The following is a 19,934-nucleotide window of genomic DNA, read 5'->3' as shown; positions in this document are numbered from 1 at the left end:
TTTATACGTTATTTGATAGATTTAATAGTAAATACAGCTATATTTATTAATGATAATAAACATTTCATATGATAGATCTTCTTGCATAATTATATGAATTACTAATGTGTTTAAGTATTCATCAATTTTACATAAGTAATAATACATAAAATTATTTTTTTTATCAACAAAGAATAAAATTAAATTACTAGAGTACTTGAGGGGTGCTCTAACCCTTATACAAGAAACCTGTATGATTTGATGCATTAGCTTAGCATCATAACATCACCAACCACAACCCAACCAAAACACTTGGTCACAGTCTATATAAGCATTATGATCTACAACCAAAAGGACCATAAGTGAGCATCTATATCAGATCACCTAACATAATATATACCAAACACTAACAGAAACCAATTCTTCTTCTGCAAAAGTGTACAAATGAGAGTTAGCATAAATATATATTGTAGCCTCCCAACCAATGGAGTGCCTTGATTTATACTATATAATTATCGAGCATATGACGAACATCTTCTAAAAAGAGGATTGATATGCTAACTTTGATGCAGAATAATATTGTAGATTGTGTATAACCCTGAAAGCATGAGCTTTAATACATAAAGTTATTATTTTTTGAACAAAAATATTTTTATATAATATATATTTTGAATTGTAATTATAAAATATGCAAATACTTTAAGCTAAATTACAAATGTTTTAAAAAGTATAGTAATATTGTTGGAAAATATCTTTTAATTTAAGTGATATGTTCTATTATAATAGAGATTGTTCTCAAATTTACTCCTTACTTTATCAATTTAAAAAAAAAAGAATTAAATTGAACAAAAATAAAAAATATTAAAACCAAATTAAATTTAAAATCTCTAACATGTGAACTTGTTTCCTATAAGATTGGTTTCTACGTCAAAAGCAAAATTGAGTGAAGATCAAAGATAAAAGATCTTCAAAATATATACAATCTTTAACGGTAGAGTCACGCAAATGGTTAATAAGTGGACTTAAAGCGTAACTCAATCCCACAAAATCGGATTTTAAGGTGAGGTTTGCACCTTATTTATATAGTATGAATTGTATTATCTCTAGTCGATGTAGGATTTTCAACACACCCCCTCACGTCGAGGTATAGACATCTCGTGCGTAGGTCTAGAAATGGGTGGTCCTTTAGCGGTCTCATAGGAGATGGAACAGGATGTCCAAGAAAGTTCGCTAGGATAGGTTTTAACCTGGCTCTGATACCATATTAAGTAGTGGGCTTAAAGCCTAATTCAACCTCATAAAATCGATTTGTAATGTGACGTTTGTATAAAATTATCTTATCTTTAATCGACGTGGAACGAATAAAGAATAAATTAAGAACAAATAAAGAAGTCTAAAAATATCTTTATAGCTTACTCAAAACAAATATTTAAAATGTCAATTTTGCATCCATCGAGAAATAGAGGGAAGAAATAAGATGGATTGAGCAAAATTGACATTCCAAACATTTGTTTTAAGCAAGCAATGGAGATATTTTGAATTTCTCGAACCTCAATCTGCATGACTCATATATGAAGATCCTATACTTTTTTGAGGATTTTGTAGATAATTTCTATGTTTCAATTTTAGTTTAGAGTTTTGGGATGACCTATATAATGGACATTTGGTTGATTCCATCATTATTTATATGTAAAGCTCTCACTTTTCTCAAACTTTGTTAAATTACTGTACCACAGCTACAAGATTAGAAAAAAGAGAGCATATAATTATATCAAATAATACAATTAAGTAACCTATTCTCCTATAACTGGATTAAAATTCAAATATACTAAAAAATTAGATTTATTAATAATAAACTCATATAAAAACAACTCTCTTTAAAAAGATTATTATAAAAACAAGTTCAAATTGTAAAGAGGGCAAGTTTGCTCTATTAAATTTAATATAAGGACCGATAATTTTGTATGATGATATAAGCAAGGGATGCTATTTTACGAGGATGAATAAATTTAAATTACATTTAGGTCTAAATAGATTAATGATTTATCTATTTTTTTATGAGCAAAGTATTAATAATTAATATAGTAGAGCATTTGTGGGGTGCTTTAACCCTTTTACAAAAAATAATCCTATACATAAAGGATGCAAAAAAGCTAACATTATGAGTTTCAACAAAAAAGAACGCAAAGACAACATCTTTGTCCAACCTGGACACAATATAATAAGTGCATAGACTAACATCACAACCACCTAAGGAATTTCAATCCATTGCGCACCCTAAATACAAAACATAACCACATACATCTTCAAAGTACAAAGATGACAGAGCTATATTATAAATAAATAAATGAGCTCAACACATCCGGAGATCATCACCACATCCATGATTCCTCTTAATACATTTAAAGGTTGCAACATGTAGTTTCACAATGTCCATGTAACCATACGTAGAATCCTCCAATCAAAATATGATATGGAGGAAACATATGTTATAACCCACTCAGACTATTTAGTCTAGAGGTTTCTTTTGCTTTATGCAGAATATTTCACAAGGGAAGTCTTCAAAGGTGCAATGATTTACTGGACGCACAATACTTTGCTGTTTACTGATCAGGAAGCTCTCAACTAGATCATGAACGTATTGAATCTAGCACTGGACTAAAGGAATGAATCCAATATTTGTCAATGTGTACCAACTTGAATAAGTTCCTATGAGTGGATATTCTTAAGATGGTACTTTTTAGTTGTACTTTGAATATGTAGGTCCTCTATTTGCCTTTGATCTTTTTGCTACACACATCTATTAGGTTGTTTTGTTTATCTAAGAACCTCAATGTAAAATCAGGATCTGTATAAGGGTTGAAGCACCCCTAAAGTGTCTCTGTATATATATTAATATTCTTTGCTGATAAAAAAAAAAATTTAACCATGCTTCGTCCGTTGTATATCCAAAGCATAACCTGACCACCTAAACACTTGAGACAAACAAAGTTACCAATTCACAAAAATTTTATGCACAAAGAAGGACAAAAACACCAAACACTACAAGAGAAATTGACAAAATCAATTTTACATTTAAAGTTTAAGGTTTAAGATTTATGGTTTGGGCCAGAGGGGACTAAGATGCATACGAATTTTGTAGTAGTGAACTCATTTGATTATGGTTAGTTGATTACTAAAGTTTTTTATTCTCATCTCAAAATCTCATTTTTAAAAAATAATAAAATATAAGGTGAGTGCAGTTAATTTTGGTAAACTTATGAAGTTCCCTGTGATTTTGAGCTGATATATTAATTGTTATATAAAAAATAATTATCTTAATTTATTGGGATTCCCATGTTAATTCTTATCCAAACAATATTTGAACAAAAAATTGTGAAAGCATCTAATTTAAATGATAAATCAGAATTCAAATAAGGAGTAAATTTGATAACAATCTCTATTAATTATAATAGAAAATATCACTTAAATTGGCATGATAGGCTCACAGGTTTTCTAAAGAGAAAGCAAAGAGTAAAAGAATGAACACTCACTTAATTTTAAATTTCTCAATCTTATTTGGTTTAATTGTTAAATGTTTTATTGAGGTGAAGGTTTAGTCCCAAAGTAATTGATTGAATTTTTGTGATTAATGAATCAATTGAAGCATTATGTGCAGCACTCATTCACATCAATCGAAAACCACATGACATTTATCAAAATTGAATTTTTGATAATCACACCACAACGAATAAAATTGAAGAAAACAAATAATTAATTAATCGAATCTATTAGGTTCTGGGACATAAAGAATTCTCGACCCATTTTCAATTCTAACTAGTTTTCTATTTATTTATTTTCATTTTATCAATGTATTTTTAAGACATTTGTTTCTTTTTCCTCTCTGGTTCTGAAAATGGTATTACGGTTTGTTTTGATTTTATTCTATTATTATATATTATATATTCTCCTCCTTTTCTTGGCCTATTACATTATTTATTTATTCAAATAAGAAATGAAGAATATAGTTAACAGTTAAATAATAAATTTAAAAAATAATTTCAAATATATGAGTAAGGTTATTATGAGTGATAAAGAGGGTGGCACACAGTTTAAGGGAGAGTCTGATACTGGAAATTTGCATGCGTTTTGTTTGGGCGTTGTGAATGCACTCTAATTTGTTGTGTCATAAATAACTGTCACAAAATACTACGATTGGGTCTCTAAAATTTGCATGCGTTTTGTTTGGTTCTTGGTCTGAATCATTCAACCTAATTTCTAATAAATACTCTCACAAAATCCAAAGACATGCAACTTTATCTGTGCACTGCAATTTTTTGTGTGGTCAACACTGTCGCAAAAAGATAACAAATCTGTCACTTATGTTTCTTCTGTTTTCATTTTTTTTTTCTCACATGATGTCTGAACATTAATCCATTCCGTTATATTTTAAAAATAAGTTGATATATTTTATATGTTATTCAAATTTGAAAGTGTTCAGAAAAATTGTAAAGGATAAGTTAATGCATGTTAATATGAGTCTGATAACACTTTCTCGAAGTGTTTACTTTATTTTTCTTTTATGTTATTTAATTTATATAATTGCAAAGTACAAATGTTATGTTCAAGATTAATACTGATCACTATTTGTAGATATCGAATATTAATCATCAAATAGATGTACCCACAAAAAGGTTTTTCTCATTAGATAATATTAATGTATTAATTTAACATTTGACTTATATTTACAAATTTTTATATTGAATTTGTTATCTCCAAAAACTGTGAAATGATATCTTAAACAACAAAACCAAACAAAACAAAATTGATAAAACATAATCTCAGTGTGGAAGGAGCATATTGAGAAACATATTTAAAAGGTAATTTTCGACATTAAAGAGCGCTTGTTACAATTTTGGACCTTCCCCATTGGATAGTTGGGTGTAATTGGGCCATTTGATTTACATGCTAATGGTATAAATATATTTAGAACTAAATTTAAATTTAATTTATTTTCGTAAAATTTATTTAAGAAGATGAAATTTGTGTTGGACTACATGGGTCATAATACATTGTACATGAAAGTATTGTTCAAAAGGTAATTTTTTACATTAAGAACATAAGCACATGTGACATATATATCCCTTTAAGATCACACAATAAAGACATGAATTCTGTCGGCAAACATGAATTTTTTGTAAAATCAAGAGATGTATAACTTTTTATCTCAGACACAATTCTCCAAAGTTCTTCACAAAAAGATATATTCAATGTGATTGTTTTTGTCATTTTGCACTTGTAAAAAAAAAATACTATGACATTCTGAAAAAAAAAGGGTGTGTTTATACATTTATAAAAAAATGCTTTTATATATAATTTTATTTTTTCTGGTACCTTCATCAAATAAAAGAGATGCATAAAAAAATGTTTTTTTACAAAGACCGTAAGAAACACATTTTTATCCTTTTTAATAATATTATAAACATTGTAAATAAATTTAGAAAAAACCTTGATACAAAGACCGGTAGTGTTTTCTTAACAGAACCACCTGAGAAATAGTACTATAAAAACATGTATTGGAGAAGACTTAGGGTACAGAAAGAAGAGAGGTGGCAAAAATGAACAGAGAAAAAATCTGTGGGAGAAACTCTTCAAACTCAAAGAGAGAAGAGAGTGAAAAAAAGTTGAGAGATGAAGAGAAGGAAGAAGACAGGTTTACTGTATTGCCTGATGAAATTATTCTACGCATACTTTCTTTTGTTGATGCAAAAATCGCAGTTCAAATATCAGTTTTAAACAAACGGTGTAGGAACCTTTGGGTTTCTCTGCCAGTTTTCAACTTCGATGACTCTTCATTCGAAGATGTCATGGTTTTTGAGGATTTTATAGATAATTTTTTTTATGGCAGAGATGCTTCCACCAATGTTTTTGATGTTAATTTAGAGTGTCACGATGAACTTGAAGATGGAGATTTGGTAGATTCAGTAATCGACCATGTTACTGATACACCATCCATCTTCAACACCATTGAAGCACTTAAAATCCTTGCTGAGTGTGTCGTGACCAACCTTTCCCAACTCTCTTTATGTAAATCTCTTACGTCTCTCAAACTATGTTACATAGTCACTGAGAACACAAATTTCAATCTTCCTTCTATCAAACATATTTACCTCCAAGATTGTAAATTTGAGTGTGGAGAGGAAAATTTTCTTAATCCTTTCGAAAACTGTGTTAATTTGAAAACTTTGTATTTTCATAGTTGTCAGTACTATGGTGGAATTGAAACCCTTAAAATTTCTACTCCCTACCTTATAGATTTAAGTATCTCTAATTTTAGAGTCGATGAAAAATTTAACCCTGACTTTAAAATTGAGCTTTGCACACCAAAGCTTAAATATTTTAAATATTTTGACTCTGATTTATATTGTTTTTTTACGGAAGTTGATTTTTCCTCCGTAAAAAAATACATGTTAATGTATGTTCTTTGGCTAAGGATACTGATTCAGTATTTCATCTTATTGAATTGTTTAAAATAATGCAAACAGCCAGACATGTATCTTTGTCGCGTAACATCATCAAAGTAAGTAATTTGATAATACAAGTTATGATGTTTTTTAGATAATTTATATTAATGTAGTTTCATAATTTATTACTGATGTTGTTTAATATTGATACTATTTGCAGGTTTTATCTATGTTTTCTGATATACTAAAGGATGAACAATGTTCTCCTTTTAGTAGAATGAAATTTTTTGAGATAATACAGGATGATTCTTCTTCCTATGTGATGCCTCGAAATGTAAAGAACTACTTTTTTGGTGCACCTTCTTGATTTGATGAAGGTACGAGAAAAAATAAATTTATATTAAAAGTATTTTTTATAAATGTATGTATAACCACGCGTTATTTTTTTTTTTTCTGAATGTCATAGTATTTATTATTATTTTTTGTTACAGGTGAAAAATGATAAAAGAAATCTCATCGAAGATGTGTTTTCGTGAAGAACTTTGGAAGAATCGTGTCCGGGGATAAAAAGTTGTACCTCTCTGAATTTTACAGAGAATTGATGTTTGGCAACGGAATAGGAGTCCCGTTAGTAGTTATGATTATTCTTTATCTTGTGATTTTAAAGGGATATATCAGATGTGCTTCTGCTCTTAAATTTCAAAATTTATATCTTTTGAATATGTTTCTCAATAATATATATCAATTTTGTTTTATCACTCAGATTATGTTTTATCAATTTTGTTTAGTTTGCTATTTTATACAATTTTACCTATAGTTCTGAGTTTTTTTTAATTATGTTATAAACTTATACATTAAAAAATAATAATGTAAAAGTTTAAAACTTCAGATATTGAAGTTTAAAACTTCACAGATCCTAAATTCTAACAAAACTTCATATAGAAGTTTAAAACTTCACGGAATTAAGTTTGTTGGTATAATAAATACACTATTTGCATGTATAATAAATTAAATAACATAAAAATGAAAAAAAGAAAGAAGAAATACAGTAAATAGGTCAACGTGCAGATTTGGATTTTGTGACAGTATTTATTATCACACAGCCAAACAAATTGCATGCAAATTCATATCATCAGACTCTTCCTTATAATGTCTGTCACTGTCTTTATCATAGTATTTGTTATAATTTAATAATTTAATTACAATGCTGTTTCATGTTATCATATATTAATAGACAGATATATAGCTCAATAAACACCGGAATTACAATTTATTTATTCTATTATTATATATTATATATTCTTCTCCTTTTCTTGGCCTATTATATTATTTATTTATTCAAGTAAGGAATGAAGAATATAGTTAACAGTTAAATAATAAATATAAAAAATAATTTCAACATAAATGAGTAAGGTTATTGTCAGTCATAAATACAGTCACAAAATACTACGATTGAGTCTCTGATATTTGCATGCGTTTTGTTTGGCTGTTGTATGAATCATCAACCTAAATCCAATTTTTTGTGTGGTCAGTCGCAAAAAGATAACAAATTTGTCACTTGTGTTTTCATTTTTTTCTCACATGATGTCTGAACATTAATCATTTCCGTTATATTTTAAATATAAAGTTGATATATTTTATGTTATTCAAATTTAAAAATGTTCAGAAAAATTGTAAAGGATAAGTTGATACATGTTAATATGAGTTTGATAACACCTCTGCAAGCTTATCTATTTTCTGTATTTCTATAAGATTCAAAATAATCTATCAGGTTTTTTCTCAAAGTGTTTACTTTATTTTTCTTTTATGTTATTTAATTTATATAATTGCAAAGTACAAATTATGTTGAAGATTAATATTTATCACTATTTGTTGATATCGAATATTAATCATCAATTAGATGTACTGAAGAAAAAATCTGTCTCATCAGATAATATTAATGTATTAAAAGTAACATTTGACTTATCTTACAAATGATTATTTTAAGAAAAATAAAAAAATTTGCCCATTGGATAGTTGGATTTGTAATCGTATAAATATATTTAGAACTAAATTTAAAAAAAGGTGTGGGCAAAGATGAAATTTGTGTTGGGCAACAGGGGTCATACTACATTGTACATGAAACTTTTGTTCAAAAGGTAATTTTTTACATTCAGAACATAAGCACATGATCACAAAATAAAGACATGAATTCTGTGGGCAAACATGAAATTTTTTGTAAAATCAAGAGATGTATAACTTTTTATCCCAGACACAGTTCTCCAAAGTTCTTCACAAAAAGATATATTCAATGTGATTTTTTTGTCATTTTGCACTTGTAAAAAAAAATACTATGACATTCTGAAAAAAAAAGGTGTGTTTATACATTTATAAAAAAAATGCTTTTAAATATAATTTTATTTTTTCTGGTACCTTCACCAAATTAAAAAGATGCATAAAAAATAGTTTTTTACGTTTCTAAGACATATCAGAAGAGGAAGATGCATCTTGTATTAACTCAAAAATTTTCATCCTAAAGAAAGGAGAAGATTAATCCTTCGATATATCAGGAAACATATATAAAATCTACAAATAATATTAATTATCATACCAAACAACATTGTAATTCAATTACGAAACTACATCAATATAACAATTAACTAAAACATAATAATTTGTTATTAAAATACTTACTTTTATAATTTTAGACAACAAAGATACAAGTTTTGCTCTTTGTATTATTTCAAACAATTCAATTAAATGAGAAGAATGAATCAATATCTTCACTAAAACAACGTATGTTAACATATATTTTCTTCACCACGGAAAGATTAATCTTCGTGGAAAAACATAGATTAGATTCAAAATATTCAAAATATTTAAGTCTTGGTGTACAAAGTCCAATTTCATAGTCGGGTTACTCTAAAACTAGATATATTTAACTTCGTAAGGTGAAGAGGAAAGATTTTGAAGGTTTCAATATCACAAGAATACAATGAAAATATTCAAATTTCAGTTTTACTCAATCCTCAAATGGATCAAGAAAATCTTCCATTCCACATTCAAGTCGACAACCTCAAAGGCACATGTGTTGAAGAAAAAGAAGATCGAAATTCTTAGTCTCGGAATAATTTCATCAGACAATATCGTAAACCTGTCTTCTTCCTTCTCTCTATCTCTCAACTTTTTCTCTCTCTCTTCTCTCTTTGAGTTTGAAGAATTTCTTCGACAGAAATTTTCTCTGTTCATTTCTGCGACCTCTCTTTCTTCTGTACCCTAAGTCTTTTCAAATACATGTTTTTATAGTACTATTTCTCAGGTGGTTCTTAATCTATTTTTTACAATGTGTAGTATATGATTAAAAATGATAAAAATATGTTTCTTACGTCGTTAAGAAGCGATAAGCTACTAAGACCATAAATTTCGATCTTTCTTCTCTTAAATACATGTACCTCCAAGATTGTCGATTTGAGTGTGAAGAAGAAAATTTTCTTGATCTTTTGGTGGACTTTGTCAATTTAAAAACTTTGTATTTTCATAGTTGTTGGTACTATAAGGAATTTACACCCTCAAAATCTTTACTTCCCAACTTTGAGACTTAAGTATCTCTAATTTTAGAGTAGATGAAAAATTTAACATTGCCTATAACATTGAACTTTGCACACCGAAATTTAAATATTTTAAATATTTTGACTCTGATCTATATTGTTTTTCTATTGAGATTGATCTTTTCTTGGTAAAAAAATATACATTATTGCTTAGCTGAGGATACTGATTCATTATTTCATCTAATTGAATTATTTGAAATAATGCAAACAGCAAGACATGTATCTTTGTCATGTAATATCATCAAAGTAAGTATTTTAATAATATAAATTATGATATTTTAGTTAACTGTGATATTAATTTAGTTTCTTAATTTAATTACAATTTTATTTGATATGATAATTGATACTATTTACAGGTTTTATCTACATTTTCTGATATACTGAAGGATGAACGATCTTCTCCTTTTAGTAGAATGAAAATTTTTGTTATAATACAAGATGAATCTTCTTCCTATGTATGCCTTGAAACGTAAAGAATTATTTTTTTTTGTGCACCTTCTTGATTTGGTGAAGGTATGAGAAAAAATAAAATTATATTAAAAGTATTTTTATAAATGTATGTATAACCACACGTTATTTTTTTATTCTGAATGTCATAGTATTTTTTATTTTCAGAAATCTCATTGAAGATGTGTTTTCGTAGTTTTGGTGAAGAACTTTGGAAGAATCGTATTGTGGGATAAAAAATTGTACCCCTCTGAATTTTACAGAGAATTCATGTTTGGCAACGGAATAGGAGTCCAGTTGGTAGTGATGATTATTCTTTATGTTGTGATTTTAAAGGATATATCAGATGTGCTTCTGCTCTTAAATTTCAAAATTTATATCTTTTGAATATGTTTCTCAATAATATATATCAATTTTGTTTTATCACTCACATTATGTTTTATATATTTTGTTTAGTTTTCTATTTTATACAATTTTATTAATTTAAAACTTATTATTCTGAGTTTTTTTTTAATTATGTTATAAACTTTTACATTAAAAAATAATAATTTAAAAGTTTAAAACTTCACATATTGAAGTTTAAAACGTCACAGATCCTAAATTCTAACAAAACTTCATATAGAAGTTTAAAACTTCACAGATTGAAGTTTGTTGGTGTAATAAATACACTATTTGCATGTATAATAAATTAAATAACATAAAAATGAAAAAAAAAAAGTAAAATTTGGGAAAAGAAAAGGTCGTTGGTGGAGTATTTTGTGACTGTAATAAAGAAAAAATAGTAAAATAAAAAACTAATTACAAGCTATAAAGACTCCATTGATACTAATTAATATGTTATAACAACATACAATAAACATAATGACATGAATAGAAAACTCACCCGGTTAAACCATTTCTTGGATTTTTCCGTTATATTTTAAATATATAGTTAATACATGTTAATACAAATTGTAAAGGATAAGTTAATACATGTTAATATGAGTTTGATAACACCTCTGCAAGCTTATCTATTTTCTGTATTTCTACAAGATTCAAAATAATCTATCAGGTTTTTTCTCAAAGTGTTTACTTTATTTTTATTTTATGTTATTTAATTTATATAATTGCAACGTATAAATGTTAAGTTGAAGATTAATATTTATCACTATTTGTAGATAACGAATATTAATCATCAATTAGATGTACCGACAAGAAAATTTTTCTCATCAGATAATATTAATGTATTAAATGTAACCTTTGACTTATCTTACAAATGATTAATTTAAGAAAAATAACAAAATTTGCCTATTGGATAGTTGAATTTGTAATTGGGCCATCTGAGTTACATGCTAATGGTATAAATATATTTAGAACTAAATTTAAATTTAATTTATTTTCGTAAAATTTAAAATATATTTACAGGGGTCGTAATACATTGTACATGAAAGTATTGTTCAAAAGGTAAATTTTTACATTAAGAGCATAAGCACATGTGACATATATATCCCTTTAAGATCACAAAATAAAGACATGAATTCTGTGGGCAGACATGAAATTTTTGTAAAATCAAGAGATGTATAACTTTTTATCCCAGACACAATTCTCAAAAGTTCTTCACAAAAAGATATATTCAATGTGATTGTTTTTGTCATTAAAACAAAAATACTATGACATTCTGAGAAAAAAAAGGTGTGTTTATACATTTATAAAAAAAATGATTTTAAATATAATTTTATTTTTTCTGGTACCTTCTCCAAATCAAAAAGATGCATAAAAAATAGTTTTTTACGTTTCAAGACATAACAAAGGAGGAAGATGCATCTTGTATTAATCAAAAGTTTTCATTCTAGAGAAAGGAGAAGATTAATCCTTCAATATATAAGGAAACATGCATAAAATCTACAAATAATATTAATTATCATACCAAACAACATTGTAATTCAATTACGAAACTACGTCAATATAACAATTAACTAAAACATAATAATTTGTATTATTAAAATACTTTGATGACGTTAAACTATAAAGATACAAATTTTGCTCTTTGTATTAGTTCAAACAATTCAATCAAATGAGAAGAATGAATCAATATCCTCACTCAAGCGACATATATTAACATAATATTTTCTTCACCACAGAAAGATTAATCTCTGTGGAAAAACATAGATTAGATTCAAAATATTTAAAATATTTAAGTTTTGGTGTACAAAGGTCAATTTCATAATCAGGGTTAAATTCCTCATCCAATCTAAAACTAGATATAATTATGTTTGTAAGGTGAAGATGAGAGATTTTGAAGGTTTCAATTTTACAAGAATACAATGAAAATATACAAATTTCAAATTGACACAATCCTCAAATGGATCAAGAAAATCTTCCATTCCACATTCAAATCCACAATCCGAAGATACAGGTGTTAAAGAAAATAAAAATTGAAATTTGTAATCTCAATGGATATGTAACCAAGATTGAGAGAAGTAAGAGATTTATGCAAAAATTTCTTTATATAAATCTCTCACCTCTCTCAAACTTTGTTACATAGCCGCTGAGACCACAAATTTTGATTTTCATTCTCTTAAACACATGTACCTCAAGATTGTCGATTTGAGTATGGAGAGGAAAATTTTCTTAATCCTTTCGAGGACTGTGTCAATTTGAAAACTTAATATTTTCATGGTTGTCGGTACTATGGTGGAATTGAAACCCTAAAAATCTCTACGATCCAACTTAGAGACTTAAGTATTTCTAGTTTTAGAGTCGATGAAAAATTTAACCGTGATTGTAAAATTGAGCTTTGTACACCAAAGCTTAAATATTTTAAATATTCTGATTTTAATCTATATTATTTTTTTGTGGAGATCAATCTTTTCCAGGTCAAGAAAATACATGTATCTGATTGACTGAGGATTTTGATTCATTATTTCATCTGATTGAATTATTTTAAATAATGCAAACAGCAAGACATGTATCTTTGTCGTGTAAGGTCATCAATGTAAGTAGTTTGATAATACAAGTTATGAAGTTTTTTATATAATTGTTATATTAATGTAGTTTCGTAATTTATTACTGATGTTGTTTAATATGATAATTGTACTATATGCAGGTTTTATCTATATTTTCTGATATACTAAAGGATGAACAATCTTCTCCTTTCAGTAGAATGAAAATTTTTGAGATAATACAAGATGACTCTTCTTCCTATGTGATGCCTCGGTACGTAAAGAACTACCTTTTTAGTGCACCTTCTTGATTTGGTGAAGGTATGAGAAAAAATAAATTTATATTAAAAGTATTTTTTATAAATGTATGCCAAACACTCAGATTATGTTTTATCAATTTTGTTTAGCTTGCTATTTTATAAAATGATGTTTTTTATTTTACCTATAGTTTTATTTTCTATTATAATAAATAATTAACTAAAACTTGTTCTTAGTTTTTCTTTCATTATGTTATAAACTATTTTGCATTAAAAAATAATAATCCAAATAAATTGGTCAACTTTAATCTAAATCCTAAATTCTAAATTCTAACAAAACTTCATAGATTGAAGTTTAAAACTTCTCAGATCCTAAATTCTAACAAAACTTCATATAGAAGTTTAAAACTTCACAGATTGAAGTTTGTTGGTGTAATAAATACATTGTGCTATACGGGTCATAATACATTGTGCATGAAACTATTGTTCAAAAGGTAATTTTTTACATTAAGAACATAAGCACATGTGACATATATATATATATATATATATATATATATATATATATATATATATATATATATATATTACCTTTAATATCACAAAAAATAAAGACATGAATTCTTGTAAAATCAAGAAATGTATAACTTTTTATCCCAGACACAATTCTCCAAAGTTCTTCACAAAAATGATATATTCAATGTGATTGTTTTTGTCATTTTGCACTTGTAAAAAGAAAATACTATGACATTCTGGAAAAAAAAGGTGTGTTTATACATTTATAAAAAAAAGTGCTTTTAAATATAATTTTATTTTTTGTGGTACCTTCACCAAATAAAAAAGATGCATAAAAAATAGTTTTTTACGTTTCAAGACATAAAGAGGAGGAAGATGAATCTTGTATTAACTCAAAAAGTTTTCATCCTAGAGAAAGCAGAAGATTAATCCTTCGATATATCAGAAAACATACATAAAATTTACAAATAATATTAATTATCATGTCAAACAACATTGTAATTCAATTACGAAACTACATCAATATAACAATTAACTAAAACATAATAATTTGTATTATTAAAATATTTTGATGATGTTAGAGGACAAAGATACAAATTTTACACTTTGTATTATTTCAAACAATTCGATCAGATGAGAAGAATGAATCAATATCCTCACTCAAACAACATATATGAACATATATTTCCTTCACCACGGAAAGATTAATCTCCATGGAAAAACATATATTAGATTCAAAATATTTAAAATATTTAAGTTTTGGTGTACAAAGCTCAATTTTATATTCGAGGTTAAATTCCTTATCCACTTTAAAACTAAATATACTTAAGTCTGTAAGGTAAGAGGAGAGATTTTGAAGTTTTCAATTCCACAGAAAAAGAATGAAAATATACAAATTTCAAATTTACACAATCTTCAAATGAATCAAGAAAATCTTTCATTTCACATTCAAATCGACAAACTCGAAGGTGGAGGTGTTGAAGAAAAAGAACATCGAAATTCGTAATCTCAGTAGATATGTAATTGAGAGAAGTAAGAGATTTATGGAATATATATATATATATATATATATATATATATATATATATATATATATATATATATATATATATATATATCTTAATGTCGTAAAAAACATATTTTTATCATTTTTAATAATATAATAGACATTGTAAAAAATTTTAGAAGATAAAATTTAATAGAACGAAATTAAATACAAAATTTTAGAAAAAAAATTGATACAAGCACTAGAAATGTTTTCTTAACAGAACCACATGAGAAATAGTACTATAAAAGCATGTATTTGAGAAGACTTAGGGTACAGAGAGAAGAGAGGTCGCAGAAATGAACAGAGAAAAATTCTGTGGAAGAAACTCTTCAAACTCAACGAGAGAAGAGAGAGAAAAAATGTTGAGAGATAGGAAGAAGGAAGAAGACAGGTTTACTGTATTTCTCACATCTCTCAAAATTTGTTACATAGTCATAAGATCACAAATTTGGATTTTCCTTCTCTTTAACGCATCTACCTCCAAGATTGTCGATTTGAATGTAAAGAAAAAAGCTTTCTTATTCTTTCGAGGACCGCGTCAATTTGAAAACTTTATATTTTCATAGCTGTTGCTAATATGGTAGAATTGAAACTCTCAAAATCTCTACTCCCAACTTACAGACTTAAATATCTTTAGTTTTAGAGTTGATAAAAAAATTATTTCTGATGGTAAATTTGAGCTTTGAACACCAAAGCTTAAATATTTTAAATATTTCGACTCTGATCTATATTGTTTTTCTATGGAAATTGATCTTTCCTCAGTTAAGAAAATACATTGTTGTTTGATTGAGGATATGATTCATTATTTCATCTAATTAAATTATTTGAAACGATGCAAACAGCAACAAGAGATGTATCTTTGTTGTGTAATATCATCAAAGTAAGTATTTTAATAATACAAATTATGATGTTTTAGTTAACTGATATATTAATGTAGTTTCTTAATTTAATTACAATGTTATTTGATATGATTATTAATATTATTTACAGGTTTTATCTACATTTTCTGATATACTGAAGGATGAATAATCTTCTCCTTCTAGTAGAATGAAAACTTTTGGTATAATACAAGATAAATCTCCTTCCTCTGCAGGCCTCAGAACGTAAAGAACTACTTTTTTGGTGCACCTTTTTGATTTGGTGAAAGTTTGAGAAAAAATAGATTTATATTAAAAGTATTTTTTATAAATGTATGTATAATAACACGTTATTTTTTGTTCTGAATGTCATAGTATTTTTTTTTTTTTGTTACAGGTGAAAAATGATAAAAGAAATCTCATGGAAGATGTGTTTTCGTGATTTTGGTGAAGAACTTTGGAAGAATGGTATCGTGGGATAAAAAGTTGTACCCCTCTGGATTTCACAGAGAATTCATGTTTGGCAACGGAATAGGAGTCCCGTTGGTAGTGATGAATATTCTTTATTTTGTGATTTTAAAGGATATATCAGATGTGCTTCTGCTCTTAAATGTCAAAGTTTATCTTTTGAATAATATGTTTCTCAATAATATATATCCTTATCGTTTTTTTATGGCAAAAACAACTGTGCACAATGCACAGTTGTTGAAAGTGAGATAGTAAATTTACATCATAAATATAGCTATTTTCAAATGTGGTAATAAAAAACAAATATTAAAATAAAAAACTAATTAGAAGCTTTAAAAACTCCATTGATACTAATTAATATGTTATAACATACAACAATGATAATGATATGAATAGAAAACTGACCCGGTTAGAACCATTTCTTGGATTTTTCTTGCTACCAGAACAGGTGATGGCAGTGATGGCAGCATTTTTAATATTCCTGTGTGAGTAAAATTCAATAATATGTCTTAGTTGCTAAAATAAACTTTGTCATTGGAAGAGTGTATATGACAAGATTTTCCATCACCCACCATTTCCGTGAAAGGATAATAAATTTTTTGATGCATGTGTATTTTTAAGGAAAAAAGAAAGCATTTTTATATAATACATATCAAATATGTAAGGAAAAACACTAATTTTATAATACAGTCACAAAACCAATTCAAGTAATGTTTATTAATAACTTTTGGACAATTTTTGTTTTATATATGAATCTCAACATTGTTAACATTTTTATTTGATAAAGGAAGTGACACACTTGTTTTTGTCAATCTTTTTCTTTGATTTTTTTTTTCTACATTCTCAATACCAGTAAGTAATATATATGTTTCTCAGCTTCAAATTACCAAACCAATTTTTTAATATTTTTACTTTTTATTATTTTTTATATGGTTAATATCACTAAATAATATAGTAATATGTTACCTGAAGAATAATCAACTAATTTAATAATAATCAATGAATAAAATTATTTTTTTCTGAATAATGGATTTTTTATTACTATGCGATCATGTTAATTTAATAATGTGGTAAAATATTAGTATATACATTGTAATATTTATTAATATTTAATATATAAATAAGAATGAGTTATTAGAAAAATAATATAATATTTCTTTTTCATATATAATTGTGAATTAACTTTAATATATGTTAGAATTATCAGATTCTAACAAGTTAACTGATCGTGACTAATTAACAAAATATTTGTTTCTTCCTTTAATCTTCTATTAGCAAAGAAAATATTTTTCTTCCTTTAATTTATTATGGTTTAAGTTTTATTATAAACTTAAAACTATATTTTCTAACGGATCATTCTTAAATAATAATAAATTTCGCAATTATTCAATTATACTCAATACTTTGAAATTAAAATATATATCACTTTTTAAATTAATTATTACAAAATAATCTTGGTCCAGAAAAAAAAATAATTACTTTATCATAAAGTGTGTCTTACTAAGAAGTTGAGGTGTAATATTAATTATGGAAAAATTTCATTTCATTTGAGTTGAGTCAGTTCAACAAGAGTATCTATATAAGTCTATAATATATATATATATATATATATATATATATATATATATATATATATATATATATATATATATATATATATAAAATTTGATTTATCTATATTATTAATATCTTATTGATAATAATAATAATAATATGATGAAGAAAACTTTAACTTAAAATTATAAAGAATTGTTTTTATTTTTATAATTTTTATAATAATAGCAAACCTTTAATTTTAGTGAAGAACTTTTAACAAAATAGCTATGTTCAACGACAATATAAATATAATAAAAATTTATTATATAGTAATTTAGTTTTGAACACCTGCATGTGGTGAGAAAACTTCCGATACACTTCTAAAACTTTTTTCTGTTTTATTTGTAGAGTAGATCAAGCCCAACTCCATCTAATTTTTTGAACCAGAAGAAAAAGAACTTTTAAAACAATTATGCATTGACACAGTAGCTAAAAAAATCAATATCAGTGGCATTATTAGGAGAAATATTAGAAAAGAAAAAGTGAGCAGAAATACGTATGTTAAATAAAATAAAACAACCATCTGAGTTACAGTTACATGATCAGAAAGTTTACCAAGTCAGATGAAGCTTCTGAGCTAATATCCTTCCGATCTCCGACAAACTCCGACGGAACCAGTTTATCAACAATATTTTCGACGTTTTCTTTTTATGCTGCTTCAGCTTTCACACCTGTTTTTATAGTCATTAACAGACACCATTAGACAAACAAAAAAAACTCAAACTCAGGGTCACATATACAAGTGTAAAAGCCAGAAAAAATGAATGAAGCGTGAAATTAGTCTCAGCATGCAGTCACCTTGAGAGTGGAAGCGGCAAGATGAAAAAGAAAAAGGTAGCAGTGGCATGGCAACCACAAAGAAAAAGAGGGCGGAGTTGAAAAAAGATTCGGCGGCGGCAAAAGAGAGGGATGATTTTTAGGGTTAGGGTTACGGATGAGAAACATGCGCAACTTCTAGGTTAATGAGAGAACCAATTTATAGGAACTTATACTTGCGCCGCTGCTCATCGTTAACTCACTGAAGAGATAAGATGAGATTTTCCACCATTCTTCCCTTCACACGTAAGGATCAAAGATTAACTTTATCAGACACTGAAAAATTCAAGTTAAATATAAAAACCTCTGATAAATAATTCAAGTTATATTATATTATATGCACTTTTTTTTTATGTTTACACGTCCTTGTGCATTTTCTTTAGAAATGCTCACCCCTTTATATTGCCAAATTCTTGAAATTAAAAAGGCATATGGCAGAGAGTAAGTGAATTTCCTCTTGGCCTTCATCATGTCAATTATCAAGTTTGTTCAATTGTACCACAATAAAATTATATTTACATAAATTTGGTCTCATAAAATAGTAGTTTATAATCTACTTTAAATTTTACAATAATCATCTCATTTTTTATTCAACTTAACCATTCAATTGAACCAAAAAAAAAAAAAAAACAATTTATTGCTTGGATAATCTTCAAAATCATCCATCGAATAAACCATTGTCAATTTCACCAGCTCAAGAAAATATCTTAAATACTCCACGAATATCATCACTTCAAGTTTATTTTACATTGAATCATTTAAACTATTTTAAGCATTGAGTCGTCAATTGGAACGGATAACAATATAATAGCGGATGGTTAAATAATAACCTTACAAGTATTTCTAGTGCATAATAATATTAAATGTTTTCTTTATAAGGTGTAATTTTTTTATCATGAGTTTGATTATGATATGATTTTTCATGTTTTATTCACAGTACTTTTATTTTTATTTTCATTTGTCGGAATGGAATTTTCACGTGAAGATGAAATAAAAATT

The 19,934-nt window shown here is 26.6% G+C and overlaps 1 long non-coding RNA gene across 1 annotated transcript; it reads right to left on the bottom strand.

Moving 5' to 3' along the window:
• Positions 1 to 16,178: 16,178 nt before the first annotated feature.
• LOC114195212 (uncharacterized) lies at positions 16,179 to 19,165 on the bottom strand. The gene is made up of 3 exons (XR_014983960.1): positions 18,918 to 19,165; positions 18,675 to 18,790; positions 16,179 to 17,004 (listed from the first exon to the last, which is right to left on the bottom strand). It is a non-coding gene; the product is annotated as an uncharacterized LOC114195212 (long non-coding RNA).
• Between the last annotated feature and the right edge of the window lie 769 nt (positions 19,166 to 19,934).

The sequence above is a fragment of the Vigna unguiculata genome, chromosome 8 (assembly GCF_037176805.1).
Source record: "Vigna unguiculata cultivar grain cowpea cultivar isolate G323 ecotype 2 chromosome 8, ASM3717680v1, whole genome shotgun sequence".
NCBI lineage: Eukaryota > Viridiplantae > Streptophyta > Magnoliopsida > Fabales > Fabaceae > Vigna > Vigna unguiculata.
This window is presented reverse-complemented; position numbering and strand designations above follow the sequence as displayed.